The sequence below is a fragment of the Anabrus simplex genome, chromosome 5, assembly GCF_040414725.1.
Source record: "Anabrus simplex isolate iqAnaSimp1 chromosome 5, ASM4041472v1, whole genome shotgun sequence".
In the NCBI taxonomy this organism is placed as follows: Eukaryota; Metazoa; Arthropoda; class Insecta; order Orthoptera; family Tettigoniidae; genus Anabrus; species Anabrus simplex.
In genome coordinates this window covers 439,832,712-439,859,571 of record NC_090269.1, presented here as the reverse complement: position 1 = coordinate 439,859,571, position 26,860 = coordinate 439,832,712, and positions in this window count along the sequence as shown.

Genomic DNA, 26,860 nt, shown 5'->3' with positions numbered 1-26,860 from the left:
TGGGTACTAGGCCCTAACGGTCTTCTTGAAAGGTCTGAGTTTGATCTCGCCAAGCAGTGTATGGAATGTACCAAAGATTTGTCTTATCATGTTAAAGGCTAGTATGTGTTGAACATTGGGAGCTTCTTCTCCCCGATCGTTAACGATAGTCTCATAAAAAGTTGTTACTTACCATTGTCAAAGCCATTTCCTAAATATTTATCCTTCCTAATATTTATCCTTTATGTTAGTTGTTATTTTTTTAAAAAAAGGGAAACAGAAACGAATGAAGAAAAATATTTAGAAAATACGTTCAAAGTTGTTTGTGTGATCATTTTGCCCTTCCACTTCTTCCCCTCTGCGGCCCATGAGCACATAACAGTTATACTACAATTTTAGAGTGTTTACGTCACTGTAACGTGAACAGTTGTGAAGAGGAGTTTACCAAGCAGAGAAATCCACATCAGGGAGTATAAGGTACAGTATCAACATCAAACAAATTTTTCATGAACGATTTGTCATTTGCGTACAGAATCATTTCACATGGAAGAATATTATAGAGGTGACAACGAGGTAACAAAACTGATGAAGGCTACCTTCTGAGGAAATAATAACAACACTGATAGATGTCGGAAGTCGTTAATTGTTTTGGTTTCTCTTGACCTCTTGATTAAAATTACATCATCAACAAGATGCACTTATTCATAATCATTCTCCAGTTTTAAATAAAGTCATGAAGGCCTGAGTTGATAACCATGCTACTTACTTCCTTTCCTTTTACAGATATGAAGAGAGTGTTTGTTACCGACTCCAATCTCCTTCCACTTTACGGTAAGAACACTGACTTTTTGTATAAGGTAATACGTTGTTTAACAGCAGTCAAATGGTTCATAAGATATTTGTATTCTAAAGTTGGTTGCGTCATAGATGCTGAAGCGTTCTCACAACCTCGAAGAAACTGAAACTATTAATAGTATCACCATAGCAGCTATAACCACAATAGTAGAGCAGGCCATTCAGCTTGACATACGTTGTTCGTTAGCTCTGCGAAAGCATTCTTCCTAACTTTATTATACACAATTTTTGAAATTACCTACTGGTTAAATAGAAGGCAGTTAGGGTTTATGAAAAGTTGCTTCAGAGAGGCTCATCCTACGGGATTCTAGCAGATATTTTAGAGTCAGGAGGTCAAATGGGCTGTATCGCCGTTAGCCTATCAAAGGCTTTTGAAACGACAGCCTTTGGGTGACTACTGACGAAGAGTAAGGCTTTCTGTAGAGAGTAATGTATAAATTACATCTTAGTTAGTGGCTACAGAAAACCTCGACGATGTTGCGAGGTGGACAAATGGTAGAAAGTTAGGTTGTAAATTTTATCAAGAGGATATGTCCTCTCAATTCTTAGCTCATGGGGACCATTGTAATTACTTCGGTTTTAACACAATTGGGTATTCACATTAGCGAGGCTGAAAATAAAGGTTACACATTTTTTCATATGATTGTCAGGATTTTGCTGGTAAGTCCCCGGTTACAGTATGGCTCCAGTGTATAGGACCTTTATGGGAATTACTTGATTCGAGAACTGGAAAAGATCCGGAAGCAGAGTAGGCACAGCCTCCACTTGCACCTGGGAGCATTCCTCCTCTGCATACTTAACCTGACATGATGTCACTTGGCAGGTGATTTGAAATGAGGGCAGCTGGCTACGTGTGCACGTTTAAACTAACAGGCTTGACCTCACAGGGTCACTAAACCTAGAGACTCAAGTTCGGTGCCCAAGAGTGCAAGCTTAATCTAACAGACTCAAAGTTTGACAAGTGGGCTAACGCGTAAAAGTGTAAACTTAACCTTATAGCCTCGTATTCGACAGCATGCTTAACCTCATAGGGGCGTTAACTTTACAAACCCAACTTCGATGCCCAAGGAGGCCAATTGCATCAGAATGCAAGCTTAATCTTACAAGTTTGGATTCGATCCCAGAGTTAACTTAAATATTATGCTAAGTAAGATGTTTGCTATACATTATTCTTAAGGGCTTAATTCTGGAGAGCTACCTCAGGGGCTCACAACTTGTAACTTAGGATCTATTAGTTTTATCAGCCTAACTTTTGGGAACTGATGCGAGAGCTACGAGGCAAGATGGCTGCTGTAAATTATTTTTATGGCCTAACTTTGAAGAGCTTCTGAAAAACAAGCTGCTCATGGCAGATAAATGAAAGGAATACTTTCTTCTAGGGAAAATGTGTGGAAAATAAAGCAGCCAGCCATGATGTGTCAATGATAATGCCCAGAAAATGTGAGGTAATTACTGACAACCTACTAATAACTAATTACTTAAATCATTGGTATGGGAGCAGAATGGCCTGGAGATAGACATTATCGATAACCCTTATTGTTCTCTCTTCCAAATTAGCTGTAGAAAATTCAGGAGAGAATTAAATAAGCCGACAGAGCCTAATAATATTGCTGAGGAGGTTCTGAAACTGGGAGATAGAGCTATTCTACACTATTTGGAAATACCATTTACTGTTCTCTCAACAATACGCAAAGTTCAGATGACTGGAAGAAAGCAACTGTAGTCCCGATTTTTAAAGGGGACAACAGACTAACTATAGACCTGTTAACCGTACGCCCACTGTATGTAAACAGCTCGTTTCAGATGTTGTCACCCTTTCAAGATATTAGCGAGTCATTAGACAAAGGTGTGCAAGTTGATGTTATTGTAATTGATTTTGCTAAAGCATTTGACATTCTGACCCTAATATTGTTAGAAACAAACCTTGATAAAAGGATGGTTCTATGCATCCAGGAATGTTTGGCAGACCTCACGCGGAGGGTAAAGGTGAGAAGTAAATACTCCTAGGAAGTTTCTATAACTGCAGGAGTAGTACAGGGCAATGTTATAGGGCCACTCCTTTTTTACGGCGTTTAACAACGATCTGCCGAACGAAATTCGAAGTGAGTGCAGATTGTTTGCAGACGACTGCATTATATACAAAAAAGTAAAGAATGATAATGAAAATAGGTTACTACAACCCGATATAAATATACTCCATAAGTGGGCACTCGATAATAAAATGTAAATAAATTCTCGAAAATGCAGTCTCGTAAGAACTGCAAAAAGCATAAGCAAGGGGGCTTTCAATATTGTCTTGGATCAGACGCTCCGGTAGATAGTGACTCCTGCAAGTACTGAGAATCCATGTAAGAGAGATCTAAACTGGGACACCACTTAGCAAATGGAATTACTAAAGCGTACAAGCCCTTACACTTCTTGATGAATATGCTAAAGGCCAGCAGTTCCAGGTGAAGGTGCAGGGCTATATATCTCTCATTAGGCCAGCCCTGAAATATGGAGTAGCCGTATGGGATCCATACCAAACAGGACTCATTAAGGAACTTGAGATTGTACAGCAAAATGCTGCAAGATTCGTGCCTAACGATTTCAATCCTCGTAGTATTGTGACAAGCATGATAGAAAAACTTGGGTGGGAGTCACTGGAGACTAGAAGAAAACGAAAATGGTTATGTGCCTTGTATAACGTCTACACGAATAAGCCAGCTTGGGAAGATTTGAACAGTCGACTAGAAAAGCCCTGTTACATAAGCAGGACAGATCATCTGCGTCAAGTAAAAGGGAGCCTAGATTCCAGAAAACTGACTGTGGTAAATATTTGTTTGTAAATCAGGAAGTTGATGATTGGAGCTGCCTTAGAGCTTTTTCCCAAAAATATAGGATGCTAGGAGGATAGACTGCAGCGATGGTGTAATATTTTAATGCAACGGACAATCCACTGTAATTTGTAGTATTATGGTGCCTGAATTATTTAAGGTATGTGTGAATTTGTATATGAACGTGCTGTAACTGTACCGCTCAATCTAGTGTAAAATTTTCAAATATTTAAGGTCTGTGTAAATTTGTATTTGACGGTGTTGTAATGTAAAGCTAGTAGTAAGATTAAGATACAGTATTGTAAGCCGTAGTGTTAAGCACTGCAAATACTTAAGTTGTGTGTGAATTTACATATGATGATGCTGGATTTAGAATGTTCAACTAGTAGTATTTCTTGTAATATTTTCTTTCTGTGGAATTGCTTATCGTACTCTTCTTGTTGTAGTTGTTTGTTGTTGTTGTTGTTGTTGTTGTGTAATTATGTTTTAACTGTACTTTATTATCACACTACTGTAAGTAATCATTGCCACTGGAATAGTTCCCAATTGCGATGTATTTGTTAATAATGGCTACCTCAGGAGCTCACAACTTTTAATCTAAGACCTATTAGCCTTAGCGGCCTAACTTATAGTAACTGACGGAAGGTCTACTAGACAAGACGGCTGCTATACACTATTCGTATGGGCCTTATTTTAGAGAGCTATCTCAAGGGCTCACAACTTTCAGTCTAGGTCATATTACTGTAGCTTTATTAGCCTAACTTCTAGGAACTGACGGAAAAGTCTAATGGACAAGATGGCTGCTATACACTATTATTATGGGCCTAATTGTGGAGAGCTACGTCAAGGGCTCACACCTTTTAATCTAGGACCCTTTAGCTTTATCGGCCCAGCTTCTAGGAACTGACAGAAGGGCTACTAGGCAAGATGCTTCCTGTACACCATTCTCATGGGCCTAACTTTAAAATCTTACCTCAGGGACTCACAACTTTTAAACTAGGATCTATTAGCTTTATTGGCCTGACTTTTGGGAACTGATACAAGAACTACTGGGCAAGATGGCTGCTGTACAGCCTAAGTTTAGAGAGCTGTCTCAGAGGCTCACAACTTTTAACTTACGACCTATTAGCTTTATCGGCCTAACTTCTAGGAACTGACGGAGAGGCTACTAGGCAAGATGGCTGCTGTGCACTATTCTTATGAGGCTAAGCTTGGAGAACTACCTTAGCGACTACACTCGAGTTCAACTCCTTGGCTAACCCTAACCTTACAGGCACTTCTTAGTTAACCTCGTAGACTAGAGTTCTTCACCTTGGCTTACCTTAACCTAACAAACTCGTGTTTGACAGCGGCTGAAGTAGTTTAGTAATTAGTGCTTTCTGAGCTTTTGAGCTTCAAGGTTTTAATCCTTGCAGGCTTCAGGTAATCCTCCCACCGGAAGCGGTTCAAGGCAAGTTTCATGCCCGAGCTAACCGTGAAAGCTTAACAATGAAGCCTTTGATTCGTTCCCAGGGTTAACTTAACCGCTATACAGAGCAAGAAAGCGGCTATACATTGCTCATATGAGGCATGTTACAGGGCTATCTCAGCGATTCATATCTGAGCCTTAAGTTCTGAACAAGTTGGCAGCTATTGTTTAATGGGAACTAGGGAGGTGGGGAAAAAGCTAATGCATACGCATTACACATATAGGACTAATATTAGAAAGCTACCTCAGGGCCTCAGAGGTGAGCCATTATTTCTGAATAAGATGGCGAAAATTCTTTGCTCTAATTGGACTAGGGAGATGGCGTAAGGCTTAATGTGTAAAGAGATAAAGGGCGATAGAGGGCAGAAAGGCACTAAAGGGCTCTAGAGACTAAATGACAGTGTTATAAAAGGGATAAAAAGCACTGGGCTGAAGTGTACTAAAGGGCTATGGCGACAATGGGATAGGAAAGGCCTAGGAGTGGGAAGGAAGCAGCCATGGCATTAATTAAGGTACAGCCCCTAGCATTTGCCTGGTGTGAAAAACGGAAACCACATACAACCATCCTCAGGGCTTCCGACCGTGGGGTTCGAACCCACTATCTACCAGATGCAAGCTTACAGCTGAGGGCTCCTAACCACACAGCCAACTCACCCGGTGTTTAAAGGGTTAAAGGGCACTGGAGTGTTAAACGGCACTAATACACTAAAGGAAGGTGAAAGGCTAAAGGGCACATATAGGTCGATTATTATACTAATAGGCTACGTGTAGTCTAAGAGGGTAAGTCGTCTGGCGAGAAGTCGCGTTGATGCGGGGTACGCATGCGCCTAACTAAAGTCGCAAACATCTGTTACGCCCATGGTGACCTTTGGGAATTGAGGTTCTGTTGTGAAGCTACAAAATATTTCTTAGTTACACATTTGCTATAATTATATACTCTGCGTAATAATAATTTGAATAATGATCATTTATCTCATTCTCTCAGGACTATGGTTTGTAATGAGTGTAGTGCCATACCTTCTCGTCAGGGCAGATAGTAGACACAAAACAGCCATTCTTACTTAAAAGGATGCAAGTACCATTGCCTGTTGGAAGTTGCAGAGAAAGCTCTGAGGTTCACCTAATCTCCTAAAGAAATTAGTACTAGGTTCATGTATGAGGACTGACTGAGGGATCATTTCAGTGTAATGTTTTTTGAAATCTGCTTTACGTCACACCGACACACACATGTCTTATGGTGGCAATGGGATAGTAAAGAGCTAGGAGTAGGAAGGAAGTGTACACGGCCTTAATTAAGGAACAGCCCTAGCATTTGCCTGGTGTGAAAAACGGAAACCACATAAAACCATCCTCAGGGCTCCCGACCGTGGGGTTCGAACCCACTATCTCCTAAATGCAAGCCACTTGCTCGGAAGTTTTTAATGTAGCTGAGTAGTAATGTGTAAAGCGAATGAAAGTAAAACTTCTTGATCCAACCTGCTATTGAACAAGGGACACACAACCTTGCATCTAGCATATTAACTTCACGATTGTACGCTAAAAGCTTGGGTTAAATTCAAACTCCGAGCCAAAGGAATTACAAGTTAGAAACCCGATCTTACCGGGAATTGAATACGAGACTCCTCAGCACATCTACGTAAAAGTTCATCTTACGCTTGAGACTTTGCAGGCTTTATCTACAGACCTGTGTTCAGTATGTAGACTTAAGTCTGTATTAACTTGACACTTACCCACAAAGGGAGAAGGAAACGAAATGAAACTCCACGTGTTGAGAGGGTATGTGATGTTATTTGATTGATTACAAAATCCGGTCAAACTTAGAAAGGACTTGGAGGTACGAGCTCATTTTCAGTATGACGTTGCATACCCATGCACTGATTAAGTTGGGAAGGGTGTCGTGAAGCCGTCCTCAGGCAGGCTGGCCCATAACTGTTGTAACTGGTCCTTGATATCCTGAGTAATGGAACTGGGATGTAGTTGACATCCAAGCTGGTCCCAAACATGTCGTATCGGGGACAGATCTCGGGATCTTGCTGGCCATGGGAGTACCTCGACATCATGCAGACACTTGATACAGACATGTGCCGTGTATGGACGAGCATTGTCCTATTGAAAGATGGCACCACGGTACTGTCGCATGAGAGGTAACACACGAGCAAGCTGTGTGTCTGCGAAGTACCAGTATGAGTCGTACCAGAATTCACGCCCGATGGCTCCCCAAAATATTGGCTCTCTCTCCAGGTCACTCCCATACTTACAGATGATGGTCATTCAGGGTAGTGTAGGACCGCGATTCATCACCAGTCCATGCTTCCCGGTCACGGCATCACTGCTGTGGTGTTAACGGCAGCCTATGTTTGGGATGGAAATTCCCTAGCCGGACTGCTGCTAGTCTCTGACCAATGTCGCAGGATTACACAGACTGTTTCAGTGAGTCCATTGCTTTTTCTGGGATGGCAGGCGCAGATGGAAGGGCTTACAATGTGCTTGCTGAAAAATACGGCGATCCTCCCTCATGGTGGTCAGACTGGAACCTTGACGACGAGTATGTCTGCCCTCACATTTCCATGCAGTCCAACATTGGTCCACTGCCACATTTGAACGCCCCACAAATCTGGATATTGCACGTTTCGACCAGCCGGCCAAATGGAGATGCATAATGAGGCCCCTTTTAAACTGGCAGGTGCTGATAACGCTGTTTCTCACAAGTACGCGACATCTCCGTAAGCTTCACATTGATTGCTCAATATCTGACATATTTCAGACCCCTTATGTACTCTACCAGGTTTGGTAATTACACAAAACAGGACAAAACGAATGCACTCTGTTGGCCGTTCTACCTGTCATACAGAATTGCATCTCTCATAAAACCGCCGATGGTGTGCACGCGTACGAAGTTACATTGCCTAGTTAAACATCCTAGTGATATGAGCTACGAATTTTAGGTAAATCAAATGTAACAATCACCGCCAATCACCATCACCGTCCCACCAGTTCTTCTGGGTGTTTCAATTCTTTTTCGTCAAGCAGTGTAACTAAAAAATCAAAATGCCTGTCGTAATCCGAAAGCAAGGAGTGAGATGAGGATATTCTGCATTTGTAGCTTTAAAACGAGCTCGTGCCTCACGCTTGGAGAGAGGACAGTTCGTTCTGATTCGCGCACGCGCACAGAGAGTGAAGTACTGTTCCAGAGGAGTCACCATGTTCTCGAGACTTTGGCTTCCACCTCCAAGATTCTCCAGCAAGGAGAATTCCCCTCCTTAATATACCTAAATATTTGTGTGTGATTGATAGAATCCGATGATGTTCTTCAAGAACGAAACATGTCGTTCTGTTTCAATTAAGCTGTTTGTTTCTCTCGTATAATAGTACCATATGTTTTATTTTCATGTAGTTTATAAATTTATTGCTCAGATTCATTTTGGCAAAAGGAATAACCTGACAGTTATAAAAAAATACACTTTTTATACATACAAACGAGAGTAGAAATTTGTTCAAAGCTGTTCTAATCAACTGGTCAACTGTTCTAATCCAGAAAGGGGATCATTTTAATTTCACTGTCAGTATGTTATTCTCTCAAGCTTATACACTTACTGGTTTCCAGAGAATGTGAAGTTATTAAGTTTCATTGTTTTCATTTTAGCGGGAGAAGAGGAAGAAGGGCCAGAAGGAGAGGCTGCTGGAAAGCTGAATATGATGACAAGGACGTGAAACTTCTCTGGAAGAGGAAGACTCCAACCGCCAAGGGAGATACGTAAGTAACTTGCAACACCACTGCTAGATCAAACGAATTTCAGATGTTTTTGTGTTGGTTATTGGAACTTTACACATCTGACTCGAGTGCTAATTGTCTGTGTCTGGGCCTTTCACGGGGTCGACCTTTCTAGTGTCACTTGTTCAGTGAAGTGGATCCCCCGCCACCAGAGGCACAATTTGGTTTCAGAACAAGCAGGAGTACAAGAATGTCTACACGATGATATCGAAGAAGCTATAGCAACAGCAGGGCGCAAGCTATACGCTATCTTCATTGTCCTCTCAAAAACTTTTGACTCTATCAGCCGAAAGTCTATAATGGAGAAACTAGACAAATTAATGAGAAGGAAGACCGGCCTCAAATGACTAATTCAGAAAATACTGGGCTCAAACTGCATAGAAATTAATGACAAAATCATGAAGTCTAACCCAATTCAACAAACCATTGGTGCACTGCAAGGAGATACACTAAGCCAATTATTATTTCTAATTGCTATGGCTTATATCGTAGAAATAAGCCCAAAGAAATAAGCATATATATGTGCGAACGATATCGTGCTCGCCTCGAGGTCCAGGGAGGAACCGCAAGGGACACTCCATGCGCTGGTGAAGTGGACACAAGAGAACAAACTTCACTTAGAGGACAAGACTGTCTCATTAACGTCTAGGAAAGGTAGAAAAGCACGAGAGTTTTACACAAAAGACAGACCTCTGAAGAATGTGTCGAGCTTCATGTATTTGGACCTCAGTTATAAAAATACACTTTTTATACTTTGTGAATGTCTTCTCTACCCACATCAATGACAGGATAAGCTCAGCAATCAGAGCCACTGACCACATAAAGTATCTGAGTAAGCTGTCTATCAAAATAACCCTGAAATTATTTCACCCGTACTCACGTATTGTCTGAAAATTGTATCTGAAATTGAAGCAGTTAGAGCAACTAGAAAAGTGAAAGCAATTTTTCTGAAGAAACCACTATGTGTCTCGAAATATAAACCTTCAAGGCTCATGTGCGAGTTAACATGCGTTCCTTATCACCTGCTACTACCAACTACGCCAAATCTGCAGTTTGTAGATCTATTAAGTGAATTTTACTCGACGGATGCAATGATCTACAATGACTGGCAAGGGAGAGGATACGAGTTCAAACACTTCGCTACACATGCCTTTCATGATTAGTTGTGTAAAACCAAGAAGTTCCATCAACCAGTCACGGACTGCGTTTGTGAACGTTGTGGCAAGATCTGTGAAAGGTACCATGCTATTATTTGTACTTGTTGGCACGAATCTCTAACAGCATTTTGCAAAGATGAACAGTGCGACGTCATAATTAATGTAATTTTTTTTTTGTCCAATGGCTGCAGTATTATTTATTATTATTTGCATATTTATTTCAGCATAATACCAATTTAAGAAAACATTCGTGAGAAAGGAAGAAAAGTATTAATTCCGCCGTGTAAGAATTTCCTTATTTCTTTCAAGCAGTGTGTTTGGTATACATTTTGAGTTCGTTGGTGAGAAACACCTGATTCGAGGTGAAAAACATCGAAATTGGGATCTTAGGTGTTACTTAGTATATACGATTTATAGAGCGGGGATATTTTGAAAAAAATAATATAAAAATGAGCATTTTATGAGCCGTTAATCATTACTCTGCACGTAGAATTGACATGCCCATGTTTGCCAAGCTTCATACTTATGCTTGTAACTTCTAAAATTTACAGATATATTTTGAAAGCAGTTTCATTCTGCTCTGTAATCTCCATGTTGGTTTCATGACAATGTCCAGTCTTCTTTATTTCTTGTTACAATACCGAATTGACTGTCGTAATATTGTATTTTGTTTTACACTTCTGCTGCATAATGGGTTGAAAGAAAGTTTTTTTTTTTTTTTTTGCTATTTGCTTTACGTCGCACCGACACAGATAGGTCTTATGGCGACGATGGGACAGGAAAGGCCTAGGAATTGGAAGGAAGCCGCCGTGGCCTTAATTAAGGTACAGTCCCGGCATTTGCCTGGTGTGGAAATGGGAAACCACGGACAACCATCTTCAAGGCTGCTGACAGCGAGATTCGAACCCACTATCTCCTGAAAGAAAGCTATCGGGAAGAGGAAGTTCATAGGAAATCGTTAACAAGAAGACTTCCCCGTGTGAGTAAGGATAGTTTGGATTAATATAGTAACAGTTCAGATCCAGAACAGGTTGATGTTGCTGTGAACATCGCCACGAACCCACCTCATTGTACCCGTGAAAATGAAAAAGTAACTTAATCTCCATCCAGCTCATCAAAGAAACTTTTGCATTCTGAGACACTCTTTGAAGAAATCTGGACACACGCGGAATGCGCTAACTTACCAGTACGTCAGATAATGTGACTGTTGACAATAAACTTCCTTCGGAAGCTCCTGGTAAATGTGCTTGCTGTAAATATTGTGCTGCTGATGAATCTTTATCAGTGTTAAAAGACAGTTAAATGAACGCAGTTTGGGTTCATAATACCTTACCTCGGCAGAATGTGTGGACGGATATGCAGCTGAAGCACGCACGACTGAACCAGCAGTGCGTACCAAAAAAAAAAACGTCTCGAGTAAGCCAATGCTAAATAAAAGAAACAGACACAAAACCAAATGTCATCAAAATATCTCACGTTGTTTATAATCAAGAAACAAGGTACACAAAAGGAAAATAAATGAAAACAACGACACCGCCACTCGGAACGGGCTGAATGAATAAAATGAAAATGACTAAAACACCTTACATAAAGGAATGAAGAAAGGAAACAATAATTCAAGTGATCGTGTCCGCACAAACGTGAAGGAAAACATTAACTTCGCATGAATACTAAATATAAATTGTGAGCTTTCAACCTTGAACTTTGCCTTACATAACATGTAAATACGGAGGTAATTCGAGCAGCCATCCTAGTCAAATTATGAATTGTAACGTTCAATATATGGAGATAGTAAAAGACAAAATCAGGCTAGCGGAATTCACAGAATGGTATAGCTCATTCCTGCAGGAGATTAAAGATATCAATATGAAGATAAAGTTGGAATTCAAGAGAACAGATTGGGGCAAATATTCATTTATATGACGAGGAGTAAGGGAATGGAATAAATTATCAAGGGAAATGTTCTATAAACATCCATGTTCGTTGAACATATCTAGGAAAAGCTATGTGAACAACTGATAGGGAACTACCTCCTGGGCGATACGCGTAAATGGAGATCAATGATGATTGATTGATAATTCAGAAACCATTTCGTCTTCCTCAGATGCTTTTACTTTCCAATGATTGAATTACCTCCTTTACCTTTATTTCCTGTACGTTTTCATAAGCCAGGGAAGCAAACTTGTTAACCTCAATGGATTGTGAATGTCTCACACGCAACGACCGAGATTCTCTTGACGAGAAACCAATGTCCCACTAGAAGAAACTCCAAAGTCGTGACTCCGACTATAGGTCATTTTTCTGTTTAAGTTGCACTCCATAATTTATCGCGGAATATTTTATGTTATACCATCGAAACATAAATTTAAACTGTGCTCATTATATTTATCTCTTCGCATTATAGTAGACTATGATCCAAATTGTTATATGAGTATTGTCTCATGTTCTGTTAATATCCAATTTCCATGCAAAATGCTGTAATAAGATCAATTTTTACCTTTCACAGGCGCAGAGAACTGACAGAAGAGTACTGTCGACGCAAGATCAAGGCATTTTTCCAGCATCGTCGTCCATACGAGCATTACTTTCCGTAAGTACTTATTTATTTATTGTAAACACAACAGGTCATGAGTCTCAATAATATGTTCACAACAACTGATGCCTAGAAGTTTAAAACCAAGAATTATTAGCTAGACTATTCTTAAAATTATTTTGAGAGACACACGTCATATTAAAAAATTATGAAGGACGATATAACACAGGCCAACGGCCGTAGCCGTGTTGAAACACCGGATTGCGTGAGATCTCCGAAGTTAAGCAACATTGGGCGTGGTCAGGAGTTGGATGGGTTGCCTCGCGTTGTTGGTGGGGGTAAGGGAATGGAGGAGCGGAAAGGAACTGGCCACCCTACCGCACGTAAACTCCGGCTCAGGAACACCTCTGTGGAGGTTCGGACCTGCCTTCGGGCAGAATAACCCTTACTTACAACATAACACAGTACTACATAATACTAATTAAGATTTAATATAATACTTAAAACAATTATCAGAACAACGTATTTCACTTGTGGTCTAATGAATTCTATAATATGGCTTACAACGTTTATACTACTTTTTAACTTTCATCATATCTATTAAATTATGTTGGGAAGCACTTTGTTGCATGACGAAGTTATTGTAAAAATATAAACGTAGGGATGTAAAGTCTCATTGCTCTGTTGATCGGGGAGGATTCTAGTAAGAGCTAAATTTCTAGGGAGATATTTCCCCTACTACACAAATATCTCACGGTAATAAAATATGCCAGCTAATTTATAATAAAAATAACAGCACTATAATTATTCTAAACTGAGTTTGGATGCATCCTTTTTACAAAGGTTTATTGCTACACAAAACAGAAATTAAAATTGCCGTTAAACTTCGAAATTCGGAAGATGTTGAAAACTAGAAAAGCAGCTGGCAGTGGTAAGGTTTCGGCGATATACTAAAGACAACGGGTTGGGATAGAGTACCAAAAATAAAATGTCGTATGGCTTTTAGTGCCGGGATATCCCAGGACGGGTTCGGTTCGCAGGTGCAGGTCTTTCTATTTGACACCCGTAGGCGACCTGCGCGTCGTGATGAGGATGAAATGATGAAGAAAACACATACACCCAGCCCCCGTGCCATTGGAATTAACCGATTAAGGTTAAAATCCCCGACCCGGCCGGGAATCGAACCCAGGACCCGCTGACCGTCCACCCAACGAGTCAGACGATATAGTACAATATCAGAAGTACTTATTTGATTATTGTTTGCATGAATGAGCTAAACCAAATGAATGGAGAGTTGCTATATTAGCCCCTGTGTAAAAAGGAAAGGGTGATAGAGATAAACCTGAAAATTACAGGCCAGTAAGTTTGACATGCATTGCATGTAAGCTTTGGAAAGGCATTCATTCTGATTATATTAGAGATGTTTGCGAAATTAATAACTGGTTTGATAGAAGGCAGTTTGGGTTTAGTAAAGGTTATTCCTTTGAAGCTCAACTTGCAGGATTCGAACAAGATATAGCAGATATCCTGGATTCAGCAGGTCAAATGGACTGTATCGCGATTGACCTATCTAAGGCATTTGATAGGGTAGACCATGGGAGACTACTGGCAAAAATGAGTGCAATTGGACTTGACAAGGAGGGTGACTGAATGGGTGGTTAAGTTTCTAGAAAATAGAACTCAGAGAATTAGAGTAGGCGAAGCATTATCTGACCCTGTAATAATTAAGAGGGGACTTCCTCAAGGCAGTATTATTGTACCTTTCTATTTTCTTATATATATATGAATGATATGTGTAAAGAAGTGGGATCAGAGATAAGGCTTTTTGAAGATAATGTTATTCTGTACAGAGTAATAAATAAGTTACAAGATTCTGAGCAACTGCAAAATGACCTCGATAATGTTTTGAGATGGACAGTAGGCAATGGTATGATGATAAACGAGGTTAAAAGTCAGGTTGTGAGTTTCACAAACAGGAAAAGTCCTTTCAGTTTTAATTACTGCGTTGATGGGAGTGAAAATTCCGTTTGGGGATCATTGTAAGTGCCTAGGTGTTAATATAAGGAAAGATCTTAATTGGGGTAATCACATAAATATGATTGTGAATAGAGGGTACAGACCTCTGCACATGGTTATGAGGGTATTTAGTAAGGATGTGAAGGAGAGGGCATATAAGTCTCTGGTAAGACCCGAACTAGAGTATGTTTCCGGTTTATGGGACCCTCACCAAGATTATTTGATTCAAGAACTGGAAAAATCCAAAGAAAATCAGCTCGATTTGTACTGGGTGATTTCCGACAAAAGAGTAGCGTTACAAAAATGTTGCAAAGTTTGGGCTGGAAAGACTTGGGAAAAAGGAGACGAGCTGCTCGACTAAGTGGTATGTTCTGAGGTGTCAATGGAGAGATGGCCTGGAATGACGTCAGTAGACGAATAAGTCTGAGTGGTGTCTTTAAAAGTAGGAACGATCACAATATGAAGATAAAGTTGGAATTCAAGAGGATAAATTAGGGTAAATATTCGTTTATAGGAAGGAGAGTTAGCAACCGTGCAGGCTGTGTCTTATGGCTGGTGATGTATGGCCATGACCGGGAGACACGATCATTTTCGCAACAGGAAAAGTGGTTTCTTTTTATTGTATAATCACACCTTACTTTTCATTAACTTCGTTGTATATGTCCGTTTACCAATCTTTCCTACTTATTTACTTATTATACTTTGTATAGCCAAATCTTGCTTTCTTTTGTGCTTGGTACATGAGATATTGACACATTTTCAGGCTATAAAGCAATCTCATTTCTAACAAAGTGCATTTGACTACTACAACTACTATCTGTGTCTGTGGCGGCAGCTTGTAAGTAACATTAGTCGTGACAGAGCTCCTGCACTACGCTCTGTACTTGTAGTGAATGTACAATTGCACTACCACTTGAACTACACCATCTCAATTCACAAGAGTCACACTGCTTACCCGGCATCCATTCCATTGTACATTCCTTACTCTAGCTCTTAAATTATATCTAGGTGTCCTTACATCTATTTTTACGTCTCTCTTAGTCCTCACTATTCAAATTACACCTAGACTACTTCAATCACACTGTCTTCTCGTTGGCGTTGTTGAAGTCCACATATCGCAACTAGATAGTTCAATCGATGGCCACCACCTTCCCATGGGGGACCCTCTGGGTCTGGCTGACGGTGTCCCTGTTCTCCGTAGCAATGATCCGCAGATCCTCGCGTGGCAGTCGACACTCCACTGACTTTCCCCTTGGTCGTGCTAGGACGTACGCGTCTTCGTAGTCCACCGGTGTGATGCACGGGAGAGGCTCGCACGTCGTGGTTGTGGTCCTGTTGAGTTTCCTCTTTTTCCGGGGTGCTGAATTCAACGTTCCTACCGGCATATGATTTCGTGCCGGAACTAGTGTCCTGCTTAGGTGGCACCCTCGTTTGTCGGCTGCTGTCGCCACAATGATCCCGTCGTCCCGTGGAGTTGCCATCTGCACGACGCCGGAGCCGCCATCACTGCTTGCAGGCTTCGCCCGTATCAACAGCGCTGTCGTGCTTTTACATAGCGCACTCGCTGTTTCCGCTGGGCCTTGAACTACGGACTCCACCGAGGCTCGTACTTCGTTGTCCAACGACTAGATTTGGTCCTTTATTCCTTGAAACTGGGCCTCGATTTTACCCTCGAGTTTTTCGGACTGGGCCTGAATCAACGCAGTTAGTTGTGCGAACATACTGCATACCCGATCGTTGGTTTCTTCCTCCGAGGTGACTTCGAAGTCGAAACTGTCTGGGTCCTCTCCGTTGTCTATCAAATCCAGGTGCAGCATCTCTTGTAAGTTCGCTTTTCTTCCAGCCGTCGGTAAACCTCGGGATGTCAGCGCTTTCCGTAACATCACCAAGCTCATTTGGTCGATCTTCATTGCTGAAGTTTTGAAGTGTCCTGTCACGGTCGCCAATTTATCGTTCTACGTTGCAATTTTATTTTACGTAAATAAATATCACACGAGAACACGTTCACTTCCTTGTATAAATTACTTTATTTACACTGTACGTCACAACACACAATTATACACAGTAGCAAATGGTTCTATATACAACACTCAATAGCGGAGTACTCTGAAGTACAGATATCAACAACACTGACGCGCGCACTATGACATACTCTCTCTTGAATTCACCGCCTCACTCACTTTTGCTTGAGTCCAATACTCTTAAACTGTCTCACTAACTTGACAGCTCGATATTTATACTATTCAATCAACTATTTATAATGATCGACTTCTGGAAGAGTTCTTACAACACTCTAATGAAACACACTCGGATCATCGATCGACCAGCTAGTCGAATGGGTACTCGAACTTTCCTTCAATATTTAAAAATATACGAGGAAATATCTACAACATTCGTAATGTATCTACGTGTATGTGGATAATAAAACGTTACAGTAAGTTTCCAGAACCCTTCATATACACCAAATTATAGTACAATAAGTCTAACATACGAACATTATGGAATTTTCTACCGCTTTTGACTCCCCAGATTTTGAGGTTAAACGTATACACCATGCGTATTTGAGGTTATACAATTTTATACTACATATTTACAGAGAAACCATATACTAGTCGTGCTTAACACTTAATGAAATATAATTTAGTATTAAATAGACAATAATTATAATATATTAAACATAATAATTGAAGGTTTAACACAAGTTACGATGTCGTACCTACGACAGAGTAACAACTGCACATTTCATATTGTGTCAGCTTATTCTTTTCGAAAATAGTCTTTTAGATTCTAAGAAAATAAGACAGTTGCTTAAAGACAAGAATTCCAAAAATAGTGTAACCTTCCCCAAAACGGAAAAGGCGTTATCTTATTTAAAGAAAACCTATCAGCTAACAGTTTGGTGCAAGTGTGTAATGGACTAGTACAACTTGGAACAAATTATCTAAACCCATGGGTAAATAGTGAAAATATCGAGCTCGATTTGTAGGTGGTGTTACTGCTATGACTTGTGAGATGTGGTTATGCACGCAGGTATTTCGATTTATGAAGTTGTTTACGTCTGTTATTATCCCGGTCTCTCCATGTGAGATTTGTGCTGGACAAAGTGGAGGCGGGACAGGTTTTTCTCCGGGTACTCCGGTTTTCACTGTCATCCTTCCTTTCAGCAATACTCTCCACTATAATTTGAACTGACAGTAAGGATACGATGAAGACCCAGTGCAGTGGATTTGGTCAAAACTAGCGAAAATTAACTGCCAGGAACTGGACTCTGGCCTCTTAGAGATAAACGAAACATTTAAGAGACGCAAAGAAAATAAAACATAACAGTGATAAGGGTAAGAACTTAAATTTATTATGAAAAGAAAATCAAAAGAAAATAGTATAAGTAAAACAGGGGGCCGAAAATCAAATGGATAATGTAAATAATATGTGGCTCGTGATTAAAATACACCAGACACAATGATAATAATACCTTCGCAAACCCTTACCTTCGTAAAGGACGTGAAGAAATGTTAAGCATAAAGATATGGCATCTATACCAATTAGCTGAAGCATATGAATTTAGACGGTACAAAACATTCTTTTATAGCACGTCAGGTCAAGACAATCATACGATTAGACGGTAATACCCTCTCATCATAACGTACTCTCATCCGATTCCACCGTCAAGGCATCAAGACTCTCAACAATAATCCTCACATCCCCCGAGAATACAATAACATTAAGTAAAAAGAGCAATAAACAGGTAAATTAACCACAAAAGGTATCACGAATCAAACGTCAGAACCACCCATGCACACACAGAGACCAAGAGGTTAGGTTGTCGCAAATAAAGGGACGTACAAGAGCGTTGACGATACAGCACATAATAAATAAACAACCGCTCTCGAGCTCAGACAATATGAATCAGAAAGTGGTCCATCAAAAGAGACGGAGTGTCTTCAACACCAAAACACACAGAAGCAGGCAAATCGCGTAGTTAACTTGAATTCATACCAGATTTATGAAATGGACATGAATTATACAGAGCACGCGATAAAATAATACGACATGAGCTCAAGCGGAATGTTAATGAAGCGACATGGGTAAAAGGTCTCGATCGCACACAGCAAACAATCTCATACACACACATGAATCCGTGTTACCTTCTATTTTCAAAATAAACATAGTGGATCAGCAAAAGAAAATCAAGGTTAGCACACGAATAAAACAGAAAAACACGTAGTGAGGGAAGCCTTTCTAACCTAACTAAAAGAAGATTAAAGAAAATTAAATACCTCGACTACATAAGCAAACAGCATACACAAAAGGCTGAGATGTTTACAAAGGCATCTTGAATTTCTTAAAATATATTTTATAAGCCATAAAGGCGACTTGAAAATCGAATCCTTCCATCTTCTCAAGTCCAAATTCTCAAGAAAGTCCATCAGAAAGATAATCCCACAAGACGGGGCAAAAAGAAATGCTTTGATCTATCCTATCGTATAAGACGCCATCTGTCGGAATAGAGAAGGATTACATAGTGGTAACGACACATTATTGGAAAGAGTAATAGTTGATAGATACTAGAGTTCGCTAGGAACGTGAAGATATCAGAAAAAGTAAACGTACCATAAAATAATATGGTGCTGTAGAAATTTCATTTCATCTATCAGTCATTAATCATTGCGCCAGAGGAGCGCGACAGGCCTTGGCAGCCGGCACAATTCCTATCCTCGCCGCTAGATGGGGCTTCATACATTCCATCCGTGACCCATTCAATGACTGGAAAACAGGCTGTAGGTTTTCATTTACGTTTATTATTATTATTATTATTATTATTATTATTATTATTATTATTATCATCTTCGAAGTTACGTACGATAGGTTGTCAGTACGTACTTTATTTTGAATAAATCGTGGTCTTATCATTTATTATTTGTTTGTTGTATGATCTGTCTAGTGTAACAGAACATGTGAGGTTATGTCGAGATACTTCCGCTGTATGTTTATTAATACAACTTTATTTAATGTAAGAATACGCAATTAATAGTATATAATTTATTAATACCTGTATATATGATGTCATGTTGTGCAACATAGGGTAAGAGTCTAGAACAACGCACTCTTGTCCTGAGGTCACTCGAGTTTTACGGAATGTTCCATTTTTTGTATGTAGGTTACTGGAGACTCCAGAAGGTAACGAGAAAGCATCTTGTGTCATACTTTTCTGGAAGCCTGGCCAAGCAAAGTATATAAAAGGACGTTTTTGGGTTGTTGAGTTGAGTTCTTAGTGAGAATAGTTAGTCGAATTAAGTATGTTGTGGTTTTGCCGTTGAAGTGGTTATACAACTGGTGCGATTTCAGCAGGACATATCAGATCAATTGGATTCAGGAGGCCAGTTAGATTGCATAGCCATAGATCTTTCCAAAGCCTTTGATAGAGTGGAACATGGAATATTATTAAAGACATTGGAGGGAATAGGACTGGACGTAAGGGTTACACGTTGTGTGAAAACTTTTCTAAATTCAAGGGTTCAGAAAGTCAAAGTAGGAAATAACGTATCGCAGGAAGAGAAAGTTTGGAAGGGAATTGCACAGGGTAGTATAATCGGTCCGTTACTTTTCTTAATATACGTAAATGATTTAGGGAATAATATAACATCAAAAATAAGGCTGTATGCAGATGACATAATTGTTTATAGGGAAATAAATACCATTGAGGATTGTTCAATATTAAAAAAGGGACCTTGAGAGTATCCAACAATGGGTTGAAGAGAATAACATGATGGTTAATGGAGGCAAATCAACTGTTACAACATTTACAAACAGGAGTTTAAAACTGAATTTGAATATACTTTGGATGGGGTAGTTATCCCGAAAGATGGCAAGTGCAAATACTTAGGTGTAAAATTTGAAAGTAATTTGCACTGGAAGGGTCATGTGGATGACATTGCTGGGAAAGCATACAGATCATTACATGTCATAATGAGGCTACTTAAAGGATGCAACAAAGAATTAAATAGAGAAAAGTTATCTAGGTATGGTTCGTCCATTATTGGAATATGAAAACAGTGTTTGGGATCCTCACCAAGAATACCTAATAAAAGAAATAGACAGTGTGCAGAGGAAAGCAGCAAGGTTTGTAACAGGGGATTTCAGGAGAAAGAGTAGTGTATCAGAAATGTTAAAGGAACTAGGGTGGGAAACTTTAAGTAAGAGAAGGGAGAAAAGTAGACTTATAGGGTTATATAGACCCTATACAGGAGAAGCAGCATGGGGAGATATCCGTGAGAGGCTTCAGTTGGAAAATAATTATATCGGCAGGACTGACCACAAATGTAAAATTAGAAGAAATTTTAGTCGAAGCGATTGGGGTAAATTTTCATTCATAGGGAAGGGTGTAAAGGAGTGGAACAGTTTACCAGGGGTAGTGCTTGATCCTTTTCCAAAATCTGTACAGATATTCAAGAAGAGAATAAACAGCAAGAAAGAAAATAAATGAAATGTTAGAGGGCATTCGACCAGTGCAGGTTAATATAAATAAAAAATGTGTGTGAATAAATTAATTCCATCCCCTAGTCTAAGGAGTTTGGACAGCCAAAGTAGGGGACTGCCTGTAGGGGTGAAGTACAGTGGGGACTTCGAGGGCCCTGGGACCGCTACGGTAGCTGTGAAGGCCCTTCAGGAACTCTGAAAAGTGGTGGCAAAAGGGGCTCTGGTTAAGACGCAGCAGGTCGTTATGCTACTTATGTTCCAGTATGGTTAAAGGAAAAAAAGAAAAAGTAAGTAAATGCAATGTAAATTTTAATCTTATACTAGTTGTACAGTATCATTTGAAGTAATTCCACATACTGTATACCAGTTGACTATATTTGTAAGTAGTACAGGAGATATTATTAGTAGAATTTTGTAAACAATATAAATTTACTAAGGATGAGGTGTGTGGTTAATAGAAAAAATTGTTAGCGTAAATTGTATAATATTGTATTATAGGAAAATTTTGTTCTCTTGTTAATTTAATATTTAGTGCTTGACAATAATGTATTTTAGTATACCATTTGCCACGGAGGTAGGCACCTCATTTGCAAATAAAGAGATTTTGATTTGATTTGATATTGTGTTGGTACAAGTGTTTCGTAGTTGGTGGACATGCTAATGTGCAGTCGATTGAGCTCAAGATGGTGGTTCATTTGATGTGAAACTATTAATGTGTATATAAGTTGTAAATGAAACAGTGTTAACAATTGAGAGCATCTCATGTGTGCTCTTTGTGAATACAACAAGTTGGATAACACACCATGATGGTCTATCTTGCAGTGATTGGCGTGGCGCTCTACAGATGACCAATAATGTCACAGCCCTTCGAGCCGCGCCAGGCAGGTCCCAGGACAATAACCGTTGTCGGCATTGCCGCAACAAGATAGAAACCCTTTGCCATATCCTGGGATACTGTCCCTACACCATACGATACGAAGCTCCATTGCGCAGTCATTACGAGATGCTGGTTACACAATGCACAAAGAGGTCCATGGGCTGTCAGAGAACGGCAATACCCATAGGATTAACATGATAGCCTTCAAAAAAGAATAACAATGGATATATTATTGATACTACGGTTCGGTTTGAATCGCACGCTAACCTGCGCAGTGAATTACACGAGGAAAGGAGTTTAAAAACACCGAGCTCGATAGCTGTAGTCGCTTAAATGCGGCCAGTATCCAGTAATCGGGAGATAGTGGGTTCAAGCCCCACTGTCGGCAGCCCTGAAGATGGTTTCCCGTAGTTTCCCATTTTCACACCAGGAAAATGCTGGGACTGTATCTTAATTAAGGCCACGGCCGCTTCCTTCCAATTCCTAGGCCTTTCCTATCCCATCGTCGCCATAAGACCTATCTGTGTCGGTGCGACGTAAAGGAAATAGCAAAAAAAAAAAGAAAAACTATAGTTTACAAACATAATGTCCCCTTCTACCGACGTGAATACGGACTGGATAACATCGAAGTGATAGGTGCAAAGAACAAATAAGAATTCTGCTCAAGAGTAAGAGTCATTGACGAAGAATGTGGTCCTCAAATCCTTGGAAGTTTCATTACAGTATCAATTCTGAGAAGTAATTTATAGAGTCAGAAATATACTTAGTATACTTTGTCGTCATGGCCAACCTTCTTATGGGGGAATCTTTATTCCTCTGAATCAGCGTAAATATATGGATCTGGGGCTCCCATGCTTGGCGGTGAAGAACGTTATACTTAAATAATTTACTGTATTCGTAGCTGATAATCCCATACCATCACGGAATTACAGTGAACACTATACATTCTTATTAGCTTCCATACATTCCCCACATTTCCTCATCACTTTAACATCCTTTAGTTCTATTTTCAGTCCTCGCATTGAAATATCCCATTATCACTCTCCTATCCTCGTTGCTGACCCTGATGACCATGCCATTCAATGCTTCATATAACTTCATCTTCACTGTCGTCTCTAGCTGTCAAACCTGCCAATATTATTTGCACATTTATGTTTCTGATAGAAATATTATGTTGCGGAAGAATAATCCTATCCCACACTATACCCTAACACATGTTAAGTACATTTTACAACTCTTTCTTGCTATCTGCTATTACCCGAATATCATAAACACTTAAGCACCAAAGTTGTTATAAAGAGGCCAATGTGCATACATTGGCTCTTACGGGACTAACACAGGAGAGCTGCGCCAGTGCTACTGAGACAAGGTGAGATTAACTGTAAGGATCTAAAGCGTGTACACTGGGCTAATTCGGCAGCCTCATCCTCCCAACCGGCTTCCTTTCCGAACCTCAGTCCTTGGTGAGGTGATGTAATATCTGTGGTATTTTCTTTTTCTGTAGGTGGGAGGGTGGTTGAATACTGCTATAATAGGAACTTAGACAATTTCTTCTTGAAAGCGTGGGTTGGCTGCTATAGGGTATGGTGTGGTATGGTGACAGGGCTGCTGGCCCGACTGAATGTTTGGAGGTGCATTACTAAGACGGAGATCAGAACATGTGCTTGCTATCGCTATTGCGATACTGACCACCAGGAATGCGCTGACGTAGCCTGGTCATGTACTCGAACACAGCTGCTAGTAATAAAATATTATTGTCACTACATTACATGCTGTTACAATTCACACGCAAGAAATATCCGACTTCACCGGGCTTCGATTCTGTGTATTCTGGACTTGGAACACAAGTCTGCTTTATAAGACTACAGATTCAGTTGGCACAGAGGGGTCTGCAACTGAGTCTCGCAGGACGTCTACTTACTTGTTGTTCCTCTTTTATTTATCTTATCTAATCTTTAAACTTTTTCTGTACTGATTTCAAGGTCCGGGAGCTGACGCAGGGGTATTGCGTTTACATTTCTCTAGTCATTAGGTTATCTCTTCTCCTGCCCTACTTACACAGAGTCCCAGTGAGAATCATTGCTCTAACAGTTTAGAAGTCTGGTGGATTGTTTAGTCGATATCCACGTTGCACACTCATATCAGGGCCGTTTACTAGTCCCCTAGGCTCATGAACCTGTACGTATCACAACAATTGTTTATGATTTAAAACGTCTTTTCTTTTCAGGTGGGCTGTCACTACTCTAATAGTGTATATTATTGTCCTATAAGGAGAGAAATAAGATATATAATTTGAGAGTTCGGGATTGATATTCCGAGTAAAAGTAAGACTAATAAAAGGAATTCCCTATGTGCTGGGATAGTTGATCGGCACAAAATTCAAATTAAAGTGATGTTGGAGAAAATCAACTTCCAAATGAACGCGGGAGTCAACACAGCGCCAACTTATAACAAAGTATGTGTGTGATGACACACATTTAGCATAAATTTTGCCTTACTTTGAAGCTCTATTCCATTGAAACTACGTTACAGATTTTCAGTTCTTTTAAACCCGTAGCCTCCTCTTTTATCTGCCAATTGTGACATGAAGTTGCGATATACTGTACACGTTCTACTCAAACACGCCGTAGTCGAGGATGTTATACCTATAGAAGTACATTGAGTTACTCTATCTTGTTCCTATGAGGAACAGAACGCCATGATATTTCTGGCACTCAATAGAACCTTTCATTTTCTGTTGTGAAACGAATACAACCTGATACTTGTCTCTTAAATGTTAGTGTATTATTGACTTTCTGGAGGCTGTTATAGCTTTTACTTTCCGTAAAAGATCTAACAGGACACAGCTGTCTACAATTCCTCAGCATTAGTGAAAATGAGACTGACCTAGTTCACTACTTTCAACCATGTGGAATATGCGAAAGTATTTATAAATTTAAAGTTGTATTTCATTTTGTAGGTCGTAATGAAATACTCCAAAGGATGGTAATGGAGCTTCTACCTTCATAATTATTCGAATTACAACTTACAGTCATATAATTTTAATACCAGCAAAATAGGTTTATAAAATCTAACGAAAAAATGTTGTTTCTAGATCAGATGATGGTAGCGATTCTGATGACACCCTCCGAGTTGTAGACGTAGCGCCAGTAAAGAGAACAGCAGTAAAATCTCCGAGGCGTCAAAGAGGGTAAGTAAGGATTCATTACTAAATTATCAACGATTCTTTGTACAGTACTTTCTGATTGAACGTAAATTAGCTTCTGGTATAGCATCACTAAATACCATCTTAACTTGTTTATTATAAGATGTTCGTAATAAGTTAACCTGTATATTTTCAGTTAATTTACAGCTTTTATAGCTGTTAGGTTGTTCAGCCTGCCGAACTACTTTCGAGTAATACATTTATAAACTACCTTAAAGAAAACATATGGTAACAGTATTATATCTGAAAAGGGAACAACAATTCAAATAGAATGAAATATTTCATTCTTAAAAACGTAATCAAATTCCATCAAATTACATTAAAATATTCAGAAAAGTATAAATATTAATATTTATTTATGTTTAAATACTTATGAACTTGAAATCTGGAATTTATCTTAATGAAGTCTCGTTTCCTTTCCACACTGGCATAGAATGTGATGAGTTGAAAATCCACGAAGGCAGTGATCATAAGGGTAGCATTAAAAATAAAACAACTAAAAGTAAAATACAGCGTGTCGTTGGCGTAGTGGCTAGCCGGCTGGACTCGCGCCAACACATCGCATTCTATGCTTGAGTGGAGAAAAGATAGGACTTCATTAAGAAAAGTTTCACATTTCAAGTTTCGAAGTATTTAAAAGTAAAAGAACGTAAATGTTTATTCATTTCTCAATATTTGAGTGAGATTGGATGATGTTCTCTCAAGAAAGAAACTTTTCATTGTATTGTAATTAAGTTGTTTCCATATGCTTTATTCTTCAGGTAGTTTATGAATTAGTTCCGGTAGCCTGAAGAACCTAACACAAAAGAAATAAGTTCTAATTTTAATTCCTTTGCGCTTTTCATTAAACGTCGTGTTATTCAACCACAATCTTGTTTGACATATCTGTAGGATAAATAACTCACTGCTATGGAAATCAATGCGATGAATGCAAAACTTGTATTACTTCTCTCTTTAGGATTTTCTGAATGCTACATATAAAATAATATTGTCGTTATCATTATACGAGGAGTGTCTGATCAAAAGGTGCTATTTCCACCTGGAGAAAATCGTGGGAAACGCGCAAGAAACGTTAAATAAAAGGCAACTGGAACGAACCTATGATCAGGTTTGACACAACTACATCTTCCTTGTCTAGATTGCACATAGCAATCGGTAATATCAATCACTCAATACTGATCTGCATTTAGAGCCGTCACCCAGGTGACAGATTACTTATCTGTTGTTTTCCTAGCTTTTTCTTGAATGATTTAATTTAAATTGAAATTTATTGAACATTTCCCTTGGTAAGTTATTCCAATCCCTAACTCCCCTTCCTATAAACGAATATTTGCCCCGATTTGTAATCTTGAGTTCCAACTTGATATTCTAATGTTTCGTATTTTGAAGGCAACCATTCATATTTATTCGTCCACTCAAGTCATTCCACGCCATCTCTCCACTGACAGCTCAGAACATACTTCTTAGTCGAGCAGCTCGTCTCCATTCTCCCAAGTTTTCTAAGCCCAAACTTTGCAACATTTTTGTAACGCTACTCTTTTGTCGGAAATCATCTAGAACAATCGAGCTGCTTTTCTTTGGATTATTACAGTTCAAGAATCAAGTAATCCCGGTGAGGGTCTCATACACTGGAACCATGCTCTAGTTGGTTTCTTACCAGAAACTTGTATGACCTGTCCTTTACATCCATATTACAACCCCTAAA